At 36.4% G+C, this 18,393-nt stretch overlaps 1 protein-coding gene across 3 annotated transcripts in view; it reads left to right on the top strand.

Annotated features, from left to right (window-relative positions):
* The window catches only part of TMEFF2 (transmembrane protein with EGF like and two follistatin like domains 2), a 274,215-nt gene that overhangs the window by 177,182 nt on the left and 78,640 nt on the right, over positions 1-18,393 (top strand). The window lies entirely within an intron of this gene.

The raw sequence follows: 18,393 nt of genomic DNA on the forward strand, positions 1-18,393 counted from the left end.
CCCTGCACAGAGAAGCTCCTAGTCCGGGGGAACACGGAAGAGAAGAAAGCTGACGGAGAGAAAAAGCCTTCCCCTGGAGCTGATGCCCTAAATTTGGACTTTTAGCCTACTTTGACTGTGAGGAAATAAACTCTTCGTTAAAACCATCCACTTGTGGTATTTCTGTTACAGCAGCACTAGATGACTAAGACAGAGATCATATAATCCTGTCTGTTTGTATTACTGCTGGTAAATGTAAAGCAGAGAGAAGTTAAACGATCTGCCCAAAGTTATACACTTCTGTCTTCTTCCTCAACATAATAACACACTCTCGTGGAAACTCATTTCTAGGATTTATACAAACTAATGGCAAAGTCATGACATTTTTTAATTGAATGCCCAATAAAAGAATCATTTTCATCTTGTTTTTCCATCTCCTGCCCATGAATGAAATGTAAAAACGTGTTGCAAAGCCAAAAGAGTTCTTATTTTCACTAATAGACTGCTTTTTTCACAGAAGGAAGAAAACCATCCTTAGATGGAGTCTATTTTAGATGAAATAAGTGTGCAGCTGTTTTCTTTGTGAAGAGCATCTCTGAGGCATTAGGAGAAAAGATGTCATGACTGACCTTCTAGGTCATGTAACTTTAGCTTACAGCAAACACATGACTTGAAGAAAAGTATAATCTTTCCTATGCTGCTGGTATTATATATTTTATAAGCTGCTCTAGGACACTTGACTACAGTCCCAGGTAGAAAACCAGTGGAGCTAAAGGTGCTTCGTCTTTTCAATAGACTAATTAATTTTATTTTTAACTGATAAAGATTTTTTTTGTACGATCAATCTTTTACTCTTGCTTTATTCAGACCTTAGAGGAGAGTTAAGAAATATGTATAGAAATCTGAATGATCTTGTGATTTCAAAGTCAGGAATTATTTCCCTTGAAAGTTTTTCCCTTTTAAATGAAGAAAGAAAGAACATCCTCCTTAAGTTGGTGGACTTTTGCATACTTAAGGCGTTTTTGTGTAGCTGATTAGGAAAAAAATCAGAAGGGGTCACTTCCACCTTTTACGAAGACAAAACAAGAAAGGCTCTGGATCATCTTCAATGAAAACTATATACCACGACTGAACACAATTTAAAATTTCATCCACTAGATAAAATATGCGTTAAAAGTTCTACACAGGAGCTATTCTAAGTCTTTCATATAAAGGGCCAACTCTCTCAGTTACTAGTTTTGTGACCTTAATCAAGTTACCTAACCTCTCCAACCCTCTGTTTCTCTGCCTGTAAAATGGGAGAAATAACAGTACCTACCTATGGTATTTTTATAAGGGTTAAATGCTAAAATGTATATAAAGTATTTAGGAAAGATTTTGCTATTCAGTAAACATCTGCTGTTATTTTTATGAGTCCAACATCCAATTGCAATACACTCATCTACTCTGGAGGCTTCAATTTTTACCATTAAGCATATCATGGGCAAATTTTTTACAACCTTGACTCTTATGCAATGAATATCCCTTTATTTATTTAATGCATAGTTGTTGAGTATCTACTAAGTGTCAGACATTGTTCTAGGTACTGGAGGTATAGAATTGAACAAGACTGTCAGAATGTTCCCTTAGTGTGCTTACTTTCTATTGGAGAAACATGATAATTTAGTAAATATATATGTAACTTACTAGAGATAAGTGCTCAGGAGAAAAATAGAACACAGAAGTGACATGGGGTTATTGCAACATATTAGACAAGGGTGATGAGGAAATAGGGGTGGATATTATGATTTTAGGGTGACCAAGGAAGACTTTCCTAAGAAGGTAACACTTTAGTAAAAACATGAAGAGATGAAGAAGGAAACCATATAGACATCAGTTCTGTTCTGTTCTGTATCACAACAAACATTTGTTGAGAACCAACCGGTGCCGTGTATTTTAGGTATCACCTTCACTCTGGAGACTGGTGGTGCAGTGGTTAAGAATTTAGCTGCTAACCAAAAGATCAGCAGTTTGAGTACACCGGCCACTCCTTGGAAACCCTGTGGGACAGTTCTACTCTGTTCTGTAGGGTCACTAAGAGTCAGAATTGACCCAACGGCAATGGGTTTTTGGTTTTTTTTTTCTCTCCATATGTTCAAGATTAATCCATCATCTTCCTTTCAAACCTATTACATGTGCAGTGCTTCTGGCAATACCATTCTTCTAGTCCCCAGGCAGGAAATTAACCATGCCATCATTGATACTTCCTTTCCATTCCCTTGTCTACATATACCCATACCTATCTACTCAGTTGCCAAGTACTCTAAACTTTACCTCCACAATTCTTTTTTGTTTGTTTCCATTGATGCCTATGTAGTTCAGACCCACATTACCTTTGCCTGGACTATTTTAATAACCACCTAGATAGTGCCTCAAAGTCCAGTCCATGGCAGTCATTTCAATCTTTATAGACATCAGTGGAACTGTCAGTTCACAGTTCAAAATTCTTCAACAATTCTCTGAATCAAAATAACTTAAACAGTGAAAAAGATCAGGCAGTTCCAGGTTTTGTTAATTCAGTTGCTCAACAATATCCAAGCTCTAGGTCATCTCACACAGATTCCCTTGGTCTTCACATCTTTGAAACAGGAGACTAAGGCAAGCTTGGGCATAAAGTTCTTATAGCACAACATCCAAAGTCAGAAAGGAGAAAGCCTCCATCTCAGAAAACTTATATACTGCCATCCCCACTCGCAACTGCAGACTTCTGTTCATTGCTATGGTTGTGACACATATCTGGGCTTACAACAATCATGAGTAAGGGAAAGACTAATCAGCATTCACCCCCTCAACACAGGAGCTTCCAATGTCAGAACAAAATAAAAAATTCTTTAGCAAGGAAAAAGAAGAGAAGGAATGACTTTTGGGTGGACAACAAATAATGTCTGCCAAATCTTCCACTGAATAAAATATTCTGTATGATATAAAAGCCTACTGAGATCTACCTCATTTTTCCTTCTACTATACACTTCAGCCAATAGGAGGCTGAACTCTCTCATCTCCGTGCCTAGATCTCAGTTGTTCTCAATGTGTGGTCCAGGAATTACGATATCCTTTGCCTTTTTCATTCTCATTCTCCATCATATCTGCTGTATTAGAAGGTCTCTAGGTCCAGCCCACACTCAAGGGGAGAGGATTATACGGGGCATGAATACCAGGAGATGGGTCATTGAGGTCCATTTTAGGTGCTGCCTACCACATCCAATATCTTTTTCCTCTTTTCACTCATTCCGTTCTCCCTTGTACTCTATAGTGCCTTATGTACATATTGTCTTGCATGTTGCAGTAGATGGGAATGGATGAAAGAATGAATGATGCAGTGAAAGTTTGATTTAAATTCCTGTGGGCAGTCTTTGTGAAAAATGATCAATATGAGAAACTGACCTTAAAATTTTCATCAAATGTTACAAAATCTTAAGACTGGCTGCCTTTTTTGTTTCAGATCTTTATCTTTCCACAAGCCACATGTATGGATTTCTCTTTTTAGCCCCTTATCATGAACTGTCCTCTCTCTAAGCATGGGTTCTTTCTGACTTCTCAAAAATCTTATTTAGTTTATTGTCATGGGTGAATTATTGTACTTGAGGAGAGAATTAATGATACAAGGGACAGCTGGAGTGCATCTGGAGAAAGTGTTCCGTTGGCATTTACATTTTCATTTTGGACTGCATCAAAATGGCAGGGGAGCTACGCCCTTTTAATGATTCGCACATGTGGTCAGGCATTGTGCGAGCAAATAATGCTTCCCAGTGCTTGTATTCAATTTTCAGAAAAAGAAAATAAAAATAAGCAGGAGCCTTTGTAGATCTAAGCATTTTCTTCAGTTTTCTTCCTCCGTCGATCCCACAATGTGTGAGCTTTCACTTCCAGATCTGTTTCAAGGGACTTTTATAATGATAGAAGCTAAGTCTTTGTTTCCGAGGAGCAGAATACAAAGTGCATCAGTGTGCCATTTAAGAAAAACTATTTTGTCAGTCTTGTTTATGCACTCAAGATAACACAGTGTCTGGGAAAAAAAAAAAAAAAGCTGGGCCCAGCCTCTGCCTGTTTATTCAGTATAAACAGAAGCATCCCTTTTGATTTTGTAAGGACAGGATGTGTGCTAATTTCACCAAGTAAAAGCCACTGCACTTGGCCGTATAAATTCTTGTCTGGGGCAACCTTGCTGCTTCACAATATTGTGAAAGTGCACATAAAGGATAATATGATGATGCACATCAAATATTAATGGGCATTGACACATAGTCATCTATTACAGCAGATAAGTACCCATACTGAGCCCTTGTAGGGTTATGCCTGGCTTCACCTTTATCTTTACACTTCAGCTCTCCCTCTTCCTCCCAAGCCCAAACTAAACAAAGCACTCTGTACCTAACCAGCAACTCCAGGGATGTTCTGGCAGCAAAGTGACTGGTGCCCTCACGGTGGCCTATTTAGTTGCAATAAAAAGCCGATTGGGCTAATCTGTGATCAAGAGAGGAATGACATTTATTGTTTCAGGTTTATGATACTGTGGGCTGAGCAGAATTGAGAGCCGCGCAGTGGTTTTGGGGACTGGAAGTTTATAAGGAATGGATGTGTTTATATCTTTACCAATTTCTTACCAGGATTTTAGCAATAAATGTGTTGTGTTTTTATTATGTTTTATGTAAGAATGCATGAATTACCAAGTAAGAATTCAACTGTGCAATTTAGAAATAAATGTGTTGGTTAAATAGCTCAGTAGAGTAAGTATTTTTCTCTTTGTGCAAAGCTGCAAAAGCAGTTGTGCTGCATTGGTGCACTGCATTCAGATATTCCATCTCCCTACTCTGCAGCATGCCTCCTTGGGCCAGCAGCCACGCCATATCCTGCTTCATTGTAGGCCAGTGCCACACCTACATAGGAAGGAAGCACTAGAGATCTGTTTACAATTCTAAAAAATCCATCGCTGTCAAGTTAATTCTGACTCATAGTGATCCTGTAGGACACTGAAACCGGACCAATGGGTCCGTGCCCAGTATGCAAGGAGCCAATCTCTCAGACACTGGTTTTGAGAGGAAGAAAGAGTTTATTTCGCAGGCTAGCAAGTCAGAACTCAGAAGTATCAACCTCAGGTTGAGTCCCTGGATTTGAGGAAGCATTTACATTTTATAGGTTTGAGGAACTATACATATTCATACAGGGGTGGAGGAAGGTCAGCAAGATCAGGAAGTTCTACATGTTCATAGTTTCTATTGATTATTTATTACGGAGCAGGGCTAAGACTTGGCAGGGAAGTGGCCAACGGACTCTTCACTTTTGAAATGGGCTGGGCTACTGCAGATGATGTATGTCTGGTGATTTAAGTTCCTTGACATGAGTCTTTTGGTTCCTTGACCTGAGTTTTCGCATGCTATTGAGCATGCATGGGGGGGCCGAAGTCATCTGTCATCCTTGTCTGCTCTGCGCATGTCTGACCTTCTTAATCCTGTTAGATTCAGATCCGTCAGGAATTCTCCAGAAAGTCTGCAAAACAACTTAGAGGAAGTGAGTGACATGGTAGGGAGGTGACTGGAAGTGGCCTGATAACTGGTGGAACACTAATTAATTAGGTGTTTTTTAAGACCCCCTAACAACAGGGTAGAACTGCCTCATATGGTTTCCAAGGCTATAATCTTTACAGAAGCAAACTGCCACATTTTTCTCCCACAGAGCGGTTGGTGGGTTCTAATCGCCAACCTTTTGCTTAGCAGCCGAGCTCTTAACCACTGTGCCACCAGGGCTTCTATGCAATTCTAAAGCTCCCCAACTTAAAAAGACATATGATATCTTTCCATAGATAACTTTCTATAGGTAACATCTACTCGTATCTTTCCATAGATAACACACCTATTGAATTTTGTATCCCATGATAATATGCTGAAGCAGAAATTTTGCTTGTGGTTACACAGAAAAACATTTCTATTCATTATAACTGACACCAAATTTCCCCAGGTTCTCAGATGTAAGCTGTATTGTTTTCAGCTATGTCCTCCCCATCCAGAAAGTTGTTTTTTGTTTTTTTTTCCCCATAGTGAAAGCCTTTCCTGTGTACTGGATTTCTTCCTTAGATAAGACCTTACCCAATGTGGACTTAACCAGTAACTTCACACTTGGGCATAGGCCCATCGTTCATCATCCCCTGCTCAATAATTCAAAAGCTCAATAGAAGTGCTTCAAATTGAAATTGAACTCCACTATTAACAGTCCTAGAAAAGTAGACATCATTCAGGCAAAACAACCATAGGCACTCTCAGTCACCAACACAACGCCTGATGCAGCTTGAAGCCTGGATTTCTCACTGATTGCCAATGCAAGTCCTCCGGATCAATGATTTAGTCCTGAGTGAGTAAACTTCTGATCACCTCCCTTCATCTAGGCATTAGTCTATTTCCTTTAGACTGAGCAGCAGTATAACTCATTCATCCCCTCTTTGTTCAGGCTCCTCTGCTTCTCATTAATTTTCTCCTAGTCTGTGGTTATAGGAAATTATTCATGCAATGAACTTAATTTAGAAAACTCTCCTGCATAAAGAGCTGACAACATTATTCTTCTCAGAGTCCATTCTGTGTTTACTTTCATGCTACAGCCTCTCAATGGTTGCTGACATTAGAAATAGACACTGAATTTAAAATATTTTTGTGGAAGCCATTGGACCCTAATAAGTAAGCCTTGGGTTAGACTCCAAAGGAAGTGCTTGAAAAAGAAAAACTCTGGCTCTATTTCCTTATCCCTTAACATGGAAAAACTCACATGAAACACTGATCATATATGCTGATAGTATATATTTTTAGAATTGTTTCTTTAGTATTAGAAAATCTGTCTACTGTGTGTATTTGTAATAGATAAATTCTAACTCAGATTTTGAAAATGTACCATAGAATAGCTGTTTTAGATTTTTATTTCAAGAACTACCAGTTCCGTGTTATCCAAATGCCTGATATTGCTCTATGGTGACTGACAGTAACAGAAGGAAGCATTCCACTTAATTTGAGAAATTTCACAGATTATCCTTGATTTCACTCATGAAAAGACAAGAACTAATCATATTTAAGAAAATTAAAAACAACAAAATACTGAAGGGCATTCCTCGATTGTTTTACAGACTGCAATCTCATGCTAGATTTAAACTGAAATAATGTGAATGGCTTGATATAGTTTGTGTTGACTAATGCAAATTATAGTACAATGAAGAGCAGGAAGTATACATAAAATATAATTTCTATTTCAGTATGTATGATAAATAAGCTATGAAAAACCATCGTGTATGGCAAATACCTTCAAAATTATCCCATGAATAAAGAAATGTGAGAATACTGTGCTTTAGCAATAATAAATACATGCATAAGAGATCAGTGACTGTTGCAAAGTATATTTATGAACTGGTCATGCTTTCCTCCCAACATTTCCCCTATGTGTTCTTTCTATGACATGCCTTTTAATTACTTTGAAACTCATGATTATATTTAATCAGTGAGAGCTGGTAAACCTTCCTCCAACAAGTATAGTCTGTCCCAAATTCAGGTCATCTAAGAATAATAGAAACATCTACTAAAAAGTGGGTTAAAGAGGTGATAAGGTAAAAGATCTCCCAGTTTAATATTCTGTATGGCTAGAAGACCTAACAAAATTTTTCCCACCTGGTAAAATAACTAGAAACTAGATAGATAGATAGATCGATGGATAGATAGGTAGAAAACACTATCACCACCAGAAATCTAAGCATTATAATCAACAGAATAGCAAAATCTGGAGAGATTTTACTAACCAGAATACAGTAGAACTGGATTTAAAATCAGTCAACACCTACCAGTTCTTTGCCTGTAGAAACAAAGACACCTCTACCTCCAGCCTATTTTTAAAAACATAAGGACAAATCTACCAGAAAACTGGGTAGTCTTTTCTGTCTGGATCAACACTGCTTTTGGAGAAAGACAGATTGCCTTTCTTCCCCTCCTCTTTCCCAATATCGCCAGTTTTCGAAGTGCAGGCAGATACTGCAGTTCTAGAATATAGTTAGGCAAGAAGTGGGAAGTACCTGGTATTGGTGTAGTTCCCACAAAAAAAATTGCTACAGGCAGAAGAGGTAGAGTGTCTAGAGAGAGTCATGAGTGCTGGGTACATCCACGAGTGTAGATTTTTATGTAGTCAGTCTATTCAGAGTGTCAGAGAGGAAAGGTGGGAGGGCCAGCCACTGTAGATAAAAGCCTAGACTTGCCACTCAGCTGTAGATGTAAAAAAGGAATATGATCAATATGCAATGAGACAGGGAACAGGATAAATTACAATCTGCCTATCTTGGCATGTTGGCAAACTAAGTTTAGGTAAGCCTTGACTTTTTCAGAGACGAATGAGCAAGCCATAACACCAGCCAAAAAAATCCCCAACAACTTGTTTATTTTTCATACTTCATAACATAGGGAAATCCAATATAATACTTATGATAACTCACAGTGATACCGACCTCACTGGTTGTTGTAATGAGATAAAGAATATAATGTATCTAAACTGTTCAGCACAGCACCTGGCAAATAATAAGCATTCAATAAAGAGTAAGTATTATTATTGATAAACAAGTGAAACTAGAAGCAGTGCTGAAGGAATAACTCAAAATCTACTTTCTCGAGTGTAAACAAACAACCCAAAAAACAAAACCTGAGGGCAGATTTAAAAAAAAAAGTTCCAGGCAAATCAGTGAATAGATACCTACACCAAGATGTATCCTGAAAAATGTTTTTAATCATTTAAGAATGGTGGAAAAAACTGACAACAATTCAGGTAGAAAGAAGCAGATTACCTGCTAGCTCAGAAGTGTTCATTCAAGGAATCAGCACCACCACAAACGTTACAGAATAAGGAATTTATCATAGGGATTAGACCGGGCACATATGTGGGAGCTGCTGAAGAAATCTATGGAAGGCTGTTGCCTCTGCATTTAGTGATGTGCCTGAAGTTTGTGTAGGTCAGCAGAGTCATCAGTCAGAAAGAAAAGCTAGACATGAGGCAAGGAGGACAGCAAGGACAAACTGAAACTTGCAAGGACAAACCAGAACACATAAAACCAAACTGGAACCCATGACTGTCTCACACAGCCTACATCTCAATGATGTAGATGACTTATGGAAGTTGACACCTTTTGCTGTGGAGCTGAATAGTAACTCCTGGCCTGGCCCAGAAAACTGAAGGGGGAGATCTAGTGAGGGCTGGAGGAGCTGCATGCCCAGCTGCTGCCCCACACCAACAAAGTGAGACAGTAGATCAACAATTTGTGTGAGCTGCAGCTGCACCTGGCGCACAAGTGATGGCTGCTGATTGACTTCACTTGTGGCCAACCCTAGCCCATAACTATGCAGGAAAGGGATTCCTGAGTTGATGTAATCCTAGTTTCTGTACCTAAAAAGGAACAAAAATGAGAATGGCTCCAGACTTCTCTGCAATTCTAAATTCCAGAAGGCTCCATTGTTGTTTTTTAATCTTCCTTAAACTGGTTAGCTTAATGTGAAGTTTACCACTGAATTTTTGGAAAAAGATGCACTTTCATTCCCTGTTAATTAAAATCAGTGTCTCACATAGTCAGGACATAGATACCACTAAGTAAATATTCCCTTTCTAAAAATCAACAAAAAAATAAAAATAGAGTGTAAATGAATTTTTGTATAATCTCTGTTTGAAATACGAGCTTTTATTGGTGTAATACTAGAGCTTAGGTTTTTCTTTTCTGTAGGTGTCATTTGGGAGCCTTGTAGAAGCTCTTCTCATCAAGATACAGATAGTTGAGCCATCTATGATAATAAATTACAAATCCAGTTTCACTTTCTACATAATAAGTTAAATTAACAAAAATATTTCTAGCCCTCCAAGCAAATTACCATAGCTGATCAAACTGGAGTCCACACCCTACACTATATTGCTCCCACTGGCACCAGGGAAGGAAGTGTCCTTTGGGACAGACTCCTAGAAGACCCTCATTTAATCCTTTTTCAGACAAGATTTTTAGAAACGCTGTTGTGAAAAGAGGATTTAAGGTACATTTGTTGACTGATCAGCTGAAGAATTGTGAGAAAATTCTAAAAACTGTTAAGTCTACTTTGAAAGATGATAGTTCTCTGGGCACTAAAATGTTTCATCCATTTTATCCTTTGGCTTTTCCTATATCCTCTCATCTTTCTTTCAAATTGTGTTCTTTTTCTTTCATTAGTTTCTACACTTTACTTTCTATGCTTCAAAGGCATGGAGAACTCTGGAACTTTTGATTATCAAAATGCCTTTTTCTTCCTTTGACATTCTGCTTCAGCCTATTTTGTCGAAAAGTCCCGTGATTAGTTCTGCTAGGAAAGTGACAGGTAAAATAAAAGGAAGTTGAGTAAGCAAACGTTCTAACCCCATAGTAGTATCAGTGGAATAGTTTAAAAAGAAAGGGAACTGTCTTTGGAGAGATGCAGTCTCCCTTTAAGATGTGAATGAAGAATATGCATTCTTAAAAGTTTAAATTTTTTTTAAATATTCAAATGATCCAAAAATGAGAAGATAAATGCTTACAAAAAAAACTATTTATTAGACATAGTATTACACATTTGAGAGGCCCTAAAAAAGGAACGAAAGTTAAAAAGTTGAACAAGACATTTATTTTGCCACTGAAGTGTTGGCATAATTCAATATACTGTTGAGAGCACGAGGATGGTTGCAAGTCAAATGAAGGTTATATTATAATTGATACTTAGAATTGTTAAAGAGAAGCAAAGGTGAAAGCGAATGCTTTTTATTATTATTTTTGTTGAAATCTTATTAAAAACTTTTAATGGAATGCAAACTAGAGGCCGTCTTCAAGGTCCCGAGATAGATTAGATGTGCAGCCATTAATAGCATCACTTACCATAAAGCTTTTTGAAAATAACTTTCCCAAAACAGACATGGGCTAATGCATTTTCCTACTTCTTTGGTTTTTTTTTTTTTTTTTTTTTGCCATTTCAGAGAATTTCATGAGTCCAAACAATATGAGGTGTGATCTTCATACTTGATCCTGATTCTGAAATATAACTGAAAATCTCTGAGTTACAATTTACAGTCAAAAAATGAAAACTAACAAATAAAGTTAGCATTTTAATTCCATGATTCTTGGTCATGTTTAAGTGTTCAAGTATTTGAAAAATATGATATTCTTTGCATATTTTCAGAAAATAATGATATTTTTAATTGAACTGAGAGAACTAGGAAGAAATTTATTTGCAGGAATATGATTATTTTTATATATATGCACGTCTCCACACGTAAAAAGTAATGATTCATAACATGTATTTGGGAATTAACACTCACAAGGTTGGTCTCTTTTCTCATGTGTTCTCTGTTCATTCATTTTGTCATCTTGTAGCACGTGCCAGCAAAGTAACTGAAGAAGAACCAAGGATACTATAAAAGAAAGGGGGCTTACAATTTAGAAAATGTTTTCCTCTAACTTGTTTTTCTCAGGGAATTGAAAAACCTGTTATTATTATATTTTAGTGGAAGAACATTTTGGTTGAGCCCCCAACAGAATAGTTTCCTAGAAGCATGGCATGAAACCTACTATTTTAGTGCGTATCTGCTCAGATACACTTCCAAAAGAGAATACTTTCTTTATATGAGCAAATAAAAATAATCTAATTACACCACATCTCTTCATATTATGAAAACTAAAGGCCTGTAAAAGAATTCTTATCATGCAAAACAAATTCTCCATGTAACGTTCTGATTATTTTGAGCATAGTTTTTTTGCATTATTTTAGTTATTTGCATTGTTTTCGTTATTTGACTAACCTCATCTGTCCTCTTGAATCACTGTCCAGCAACTTCTCAATGCCTTTTTGCTTAGTAAAATGTACAAGCATTAGTAGAGATATACCACTATGAAAAACCAATACAAAATACCAAAAGATCCTAAAGGTGGGGGGGGAGGGAACAAAGACAACATTAAATAAAAAAGGCAGTATCTCCTGCATGTTATAATCATCATCTCAAAGGAAGGAAGCAATTACAAAAACAAATTTTCAAAGCTATTTTTACACTAACTTTTTTTTCTAAATGTTCATCCATTAAAGTAGAGTTATCTTTTCCTTCCTTAAGCTCAGAATTAAGTCAAAGTTTATTTCCTGGTATGTAATGTGCTTTTATTTTCTGTTATTTAAATTGTTTATCTAAAATCAGATCAGAATGTCTATCTATTTTAAGGCATGGTTAGCTGAAAAGGCAAATTCTGTATAACTTATCTAAGCGAAGCTATTCCTAATACTTCTCAGTAATGATTATGATGAAGATGCATTCAGTAATTTTTTAACATCTTTTATGCTTTAAAAGTTGTGATGTTAAAAGTCAAAAAATGGTATCCATTTTGGCTGACTCTCTTGCTGAAATCAAATAGTTGGCAGGTGAAAATTAATATAAAAAGAACTCATTCAACATAAGGTTTTGAGACAGTATGAGTAACCTTTTATATAATGGCAAGTAGTAAAATATCAGTCATCTATACATTTATTTTCTTTTGTTCATTTGTAACAAAATGTAAGTAAATTTTAGCATAAAAATGTCTCTAGTTTTTCACTTTCCTGAAAAATTGTTTCCAAGAATGTTTTGCTTTAAAGTAAATGCCAAGCATCACATTACCTGTTGTATGAGTGTGTGTAATAGAGAATAATAACTTTGTGAAATAATATTGCTATTATTTTGATTAAGAGGAATTGGTTTGATCACATAGATGTAGTAGATTAAGGTAAGATCTTGGCACATTCTGGCTACCTCATAAATGTAGCAAAGCTATGTTGCTACTTTGAAATGATACTGCAAATAGAACAAAAATATGGTTTATCTAAATTTACGGAAAATGGTAATTTTGCCACTTAAGCCATGAGGTTTTCAAATTCATGATTTTGGAGTATTTAAATATTTAATTCTACTTTTGCAACCTGCAAGCATATTGGATCAAAAATCACACAAACATCATCAGGGGATTTTTATTTTTATTTTTCTTATGGAGAAGGACAAGAGGAAGAGAAAGGAGGGAGAAAATTTGGTCTAGCACTATTCCTAGCCAACTCTCATCTGGCATTGTCAAGCTGCAGGATGGCAATTTAATAGGACAAACTCAGTCAAATCCCCTTTGGAATAATGATGGAAGAAAATAAAATGAGAGGAAGAAAGACAAGTCCACTAGATTAAGTGCTTAAAGATGAGTGTGAAAAAATAAAAAATGCAAAACTGAAAAGGGAAGAGAATCAAAAAGTGGTTATTTACGGTATCTTAATGTAAAAGGGGGAGCCCTGGTGGTGCAGTGGTTGACAGCTACAACTGCTAACCAAAAGGTCGGCAGTTCAAATCCATCAATCACTCCTTGGAAACCCTATGGGGCAGCTCTACTCTGTCCTGTAGGGTTGCTGTGATTGCATCAACACAACAGCAGTGGGTTTGGTTTGGTTTTTGGTAATGTGTAAGGGTAAAAAGAAATTCAGTATAAGGATAGGCTAAAAAGCAAAGGGAAAATGTTAAAGCATTGTAACTTTTTGCTAGGTAAAATGTCTAACACAATTATATATTTGTTTTTGTTTTGTTTTTTTTCTGGCTATCTCGAATGACTTTACCAATTGGAAAGAATAATTGTTTGTTGACAGATAATAAAAATCTGAGGCTCAGAAAAACGGCCTTAACGAGGTTTTCATTTTCGCAGTCAGATACAACTTATCCTCATAGATTTAAATGGTACAAACCTCCCCACCACTACCATAGTTCCTTGATCTCACCTCATCAACTAGCCAGAGGCTTGTTATGTTAGGTAGACTTATCCTCTTAGGTAGCAGTAAAGAAAGTAAGGAGTAGATTTTGTGAAAGACTGGAGTAGAGGTAAGAGAGAGGAAGTATAGACAGAGAGACTCCTACACTTCTGGCTTGCCTACTTGGTTGATGTAGGTGATAATTACTGAAGTGAGAAAACTGAAGTAGAAGCAAGTTTCTGAGAGAAGAAGAAGAGTTTAATTTTTAATATGTTAGTTACAGTGTCTGTGAGATACCCTGATGAGTATGTCAAGTAGGCAGTTGGATTCTAATGGTTGGGTTCTAATGGATTCTGGGATGGAAAAATACACTTGAATTTCTCTGGCTGCAAATAGAAGAGATTGCTTATGGAAAGATTGTAAAGAGAGAAGAAAAGAGAAATTAGACTGAGCTCTGAAACACACAAGTCTTTAGAGTTTGAAAGAGAAGAAGAGATGTTAGGCAGGCTGAGAAGGGGTAGCCGGAGAGGTACAAGAAGAACTAGCAAAGAGTGGTAACGTAAAAAAGAGAAGAAGAAAAGAGTGGTCATCCGCGGTATAATGTTGCTAAGAGGTGTGATCAGATACTTAATTCAGACTTCATGATTTCTCCTCTGTGTTGGTACATGACCTTTGAACTGGTCTCCCTGCTTCCAGTGTCATTCTTGTCAATCCATTCCCATTCCTCCTGCTGGAGAAGTATTTCCAAATAGACATCTGTTCTTGTCACTCTCCTGCTCCCACTCTTCAAAGCTCTATAGGCCTTCACAGTGAAGATCAAAGTCCTTAGCAGATCACAGATGTGACCTGGTGATCTGCCCTCACCTACCTCTGCTTCTCTTCCCCATGCACTAGGACCTCCAGGTGTGACAAGCACCCTACAATTGTCTGAACAAAGTCTTCATGCTTCTGTGCTTGAGCAGGAGCTCTTCCAGCTCACGTTAAGATTCATCTCCTGCTTCTGTGCCCAACCAAGTCCTACTCAACTTGCATTCCTCCTCTAGACGGCCTTGACACTCCACCATGCCCCAAACTCAGTTAATCTCATAGCCTTGTGTTTGTTTCTAAAACAGCATTCTGTAATTTTTTATCTCTTCTACTTTAGTGTGGAAGTATCTTATTCACCTTTGTATCCGAAACAGTGCTGCCACGTTAGATGTTCGACACAGGTCTGCTGAGTAAATGAATGAATGAAAACGCCAAAATTCTGCCTTTGTAATTTTTTTCTACAACTTTCTGCCCTGCTTTATTACCTAGATAAAAGATTTACTATTCGGTAATATTAAATAAAAATGTAATTTAGCTTCTTTTTTTCACACTTCAGTTGAGGAAACCATCTTTTCAACTCTGATTCTTACTCATTGGTTGAAATAGAGAAATGTTGGATTTCACTGAATTTCTGATAACTAACTACTAAAAGAACAAGTGTGACAGTGTGAGAGGCTGTGAGATGGACTCACAGGGTCCTAGGCATATTTCACTGAGAGCAAGCTCTTCTTAGGCTTGAGTATTAATCTTTCACAGTTCATGTTTCAATTGGTGAAGCATGGGATTACAATGATAATAGTCATCTGAATGAGTGCCTTATACAGATAGCTACCAAAGAGTTTTGGGTTACTATGGTCAGACTGTAATGTGAAAAAGATTCTAAGAGTAAATGGCCCTTGACCAATCTAATCTAATTATGAATTGTTAATAAACAAAACTAAGCATGTTAATTAGACTATGTTGAATGGAAATGAGAATCATCCTACTGAGCTTTCTGTAACCTGGTACCTCTTTGTATATTCCTAGTGATTTTTTAACAAAGGTAAGTTAATCATATTTCTCAATTCATGGGGCTCTGTAATTTTAGTCCATGTGAAAGTTTTCCCTTATGATATGACCACCTCTCCAAAAATTGACACCATCATCAACTTCCATTAAGAGCAATCTTTAGATTTCATAAGTTAAAAAGTGAGTACCTTTCCGTATATATATTTCTGTTCATCTCTTTACAGATCTTTTATTTAGCCAACATTCATTTTAAGTGACTTGTCCTATGAAACTTCTTTCATTATATATGATTACAAGCCGACACTTTAGTTAGCTTAGGCTGACACAGTGATTGCTTGAACTATGACACTGTCTTATAATATAGTGATACAAAACCAACACTTTTGTAACACTGGCATTATGCTCCAAGGAAAAGAGGACAGATCCTAGGCTTTCAAGCAACCTGACAGCTCTGGTTCTTTTTTTCTGATGTGATACCAAGTAAAATGTTATATACTTTCTCATAGAAAGGAGCAATCTTCCAAATGTCACACTTAGTATTCATATGGTTTTGAGTTACTTATTAAGTGATCACTGTTGTATCCTGCACTTACATTATTCTTTGAAAAAATATACAGTAGCCTTTTTATTTAGTAAGGAGCCCTGGTGGCACAATTGTTAAGTACTCAGCTGCTAACTGAAAAGTCAGCGATTCTAACACACCAGTTCCTCTGCAGGAGAAAGATGTGACAGTCTGTTCCCATAAAAATTTACAGCCTTGAGAACCTTATGGGAGCAGTTCTACTCTGTCCTATAGGGTCGCTATTAGTCAGAATCAACTCGAGGGCAACAGGTTTTGTTTTGTTTTGTGTGGATTGTTTATATAAGATTCCTTCAAAGTGTATTATATTTAACAGACTTGTGTTACCTGCTATTTAAAAAATTATCGAAAGGATTGTCATTCTTCGGCCTTTAAAAATATAGATTATAAATTGTACAGTTTAGCCACAGTTTTAATCTCTAATCATAAACTCTTTAAAAGAGACAAGTATTGCAGAATATGTAGCCAAAGGGACCAAATTCAGAATTAGCATCTAAAACCCTGTAATCATTTTAGTCCTTAACAGCCTGGCCAAAAAAAAAAAAGCTTCAAAGACACTCTCTAGAATACCATTGACCTATTTTATACTGCCTCTGTCTAAACAAAAAATATTCCAATGATAAGTTTCAGCTGTCATTTTTAGATTTACTGTTTATGAAATAATTCTTGTAGATAAAACTTTGTGTAGAAACATACAGGGCAATTCATACTATTAACTAACCACAACCCTAACACATGTTGTTTGCCCGGGCATGGCATACGTATCTGGAAGGCAGAAGAGCCTTGTGGCCTAAGAAATCTTGCTAAGCAAAAGAAGAATATTGTCTGCTGAGCATTTGCTTGCTTTATTAACCACATTTACTGCAAAGCATACCCTCTGACTAGTAGTCTTCAGAAATCACAATCAAAATAAAAATTGCCTGTGAAAAGCCAAAATCTTTCACTTCAGAGTATTTATGCAGTATTTCACATGCGTTCTAATTCAAGATCTAATAATAGTTGCGTATGAAATATAAGCAAAAAATTAATACACATTTTTCTCCTTGTTCTACCTACAATTATTCACAGATTTTTGAACCTAGAGATAACATTTTCAACCAGTATAGGGCCAAGTTTATTCTATTTTTAGTAGCTGTTCCTGAATCATTGAAATGAAATAGATCTGTTGATACAAGTATAATTGGAATTCAGATCAGAATGATCAAACGATCAAATTACTTAGATTAAACACATTCTGAATTTCCTTAAGATGAAGACACTGCTCCATTGTCAGAAGCTTGCAGCAGACAGTAACCTTCAATCCTTTTCTACCTTTGTAGTAAACACTGACTCATACTTTGATGGATAGGCAGTCTTAAGGATACTAATAACAAAGGTGGGTACAGATTAAATAATCATTAAAAGAAACAAGGCTGATTAAGTTCTTGTTCAGAATAAGTAGATTCTGACAAGTGGGGAGTCTAAACCATTCTGAGCATCACAATGAAAAAAATAGTAAAGTATGTAATATGGCTTTTGATGCCCAGAATGTACAGAAACAATGAAAAGGCTAATTGTATGTTCTGCATGTAGCCTAGGGCTCTCAAACTATGAGGATCTTTACTATTCATACCGATTATGGAAGACTCATCCTTGGGACAGGAAACTCATCATCATATTTAAAATTATCTAGCCACCTAACTGAAATATTTGAACTGTATTTTGGTAATTAAATACCCAAATGTCTAATAACTTGTATATACCATTTATACCACTAATATTCATTGCACAATCACTATGAACTAAGGAATTAACAAAAGTTAATAAATATTGTATGCATGAATGAAGAAATATGTTTCTTGATAATTGAAGCAGAATAACATATTGATCTAATTAACTAGATAATTAAAATCAAAATTTTATGTCCAGATCACTAAAATATAAGTATATAAGTATATCTTTAAGTCAGAAATGTATTCATTTATTTACTAATTTATTCAACAAATGTTTATTGAGTGCCTAAAATGTGCCAAGCATTGTTCTAAGCATAAAGAAGACAACAGAGAACAAAACAAACAAAGTCACTTTCTATATGGAGCACACATTTTAGTGGCAAAAGCAGATTAAAAAAAAAAATCAAATGTGTAATATATCAAGATTCAGAGATGGAAATGGTACTGAGTTAGATAAGGTAATAGGGAAGGATTGTCTGAACAGGTTAATATTTGAGCCATGCAAATATCTGAGGTAGGAGCATTCTAGGCA

The sequence above is a fragment of the Trichechus manatus genome, unplaced genomic scaffold (assembly GCF_000243295.1).
Source record: "Trichechus manatus latirostris isolate Lorelei unplaced genomic scaffold, TriManLat1.0 scaffold00142, whole genome shotgun sequence".
NCBI lineage: Eukaryota > Metazoa > Chordata > Mammalia > Sirenia > Trichechidae > Trichechus > Trichechus manatus.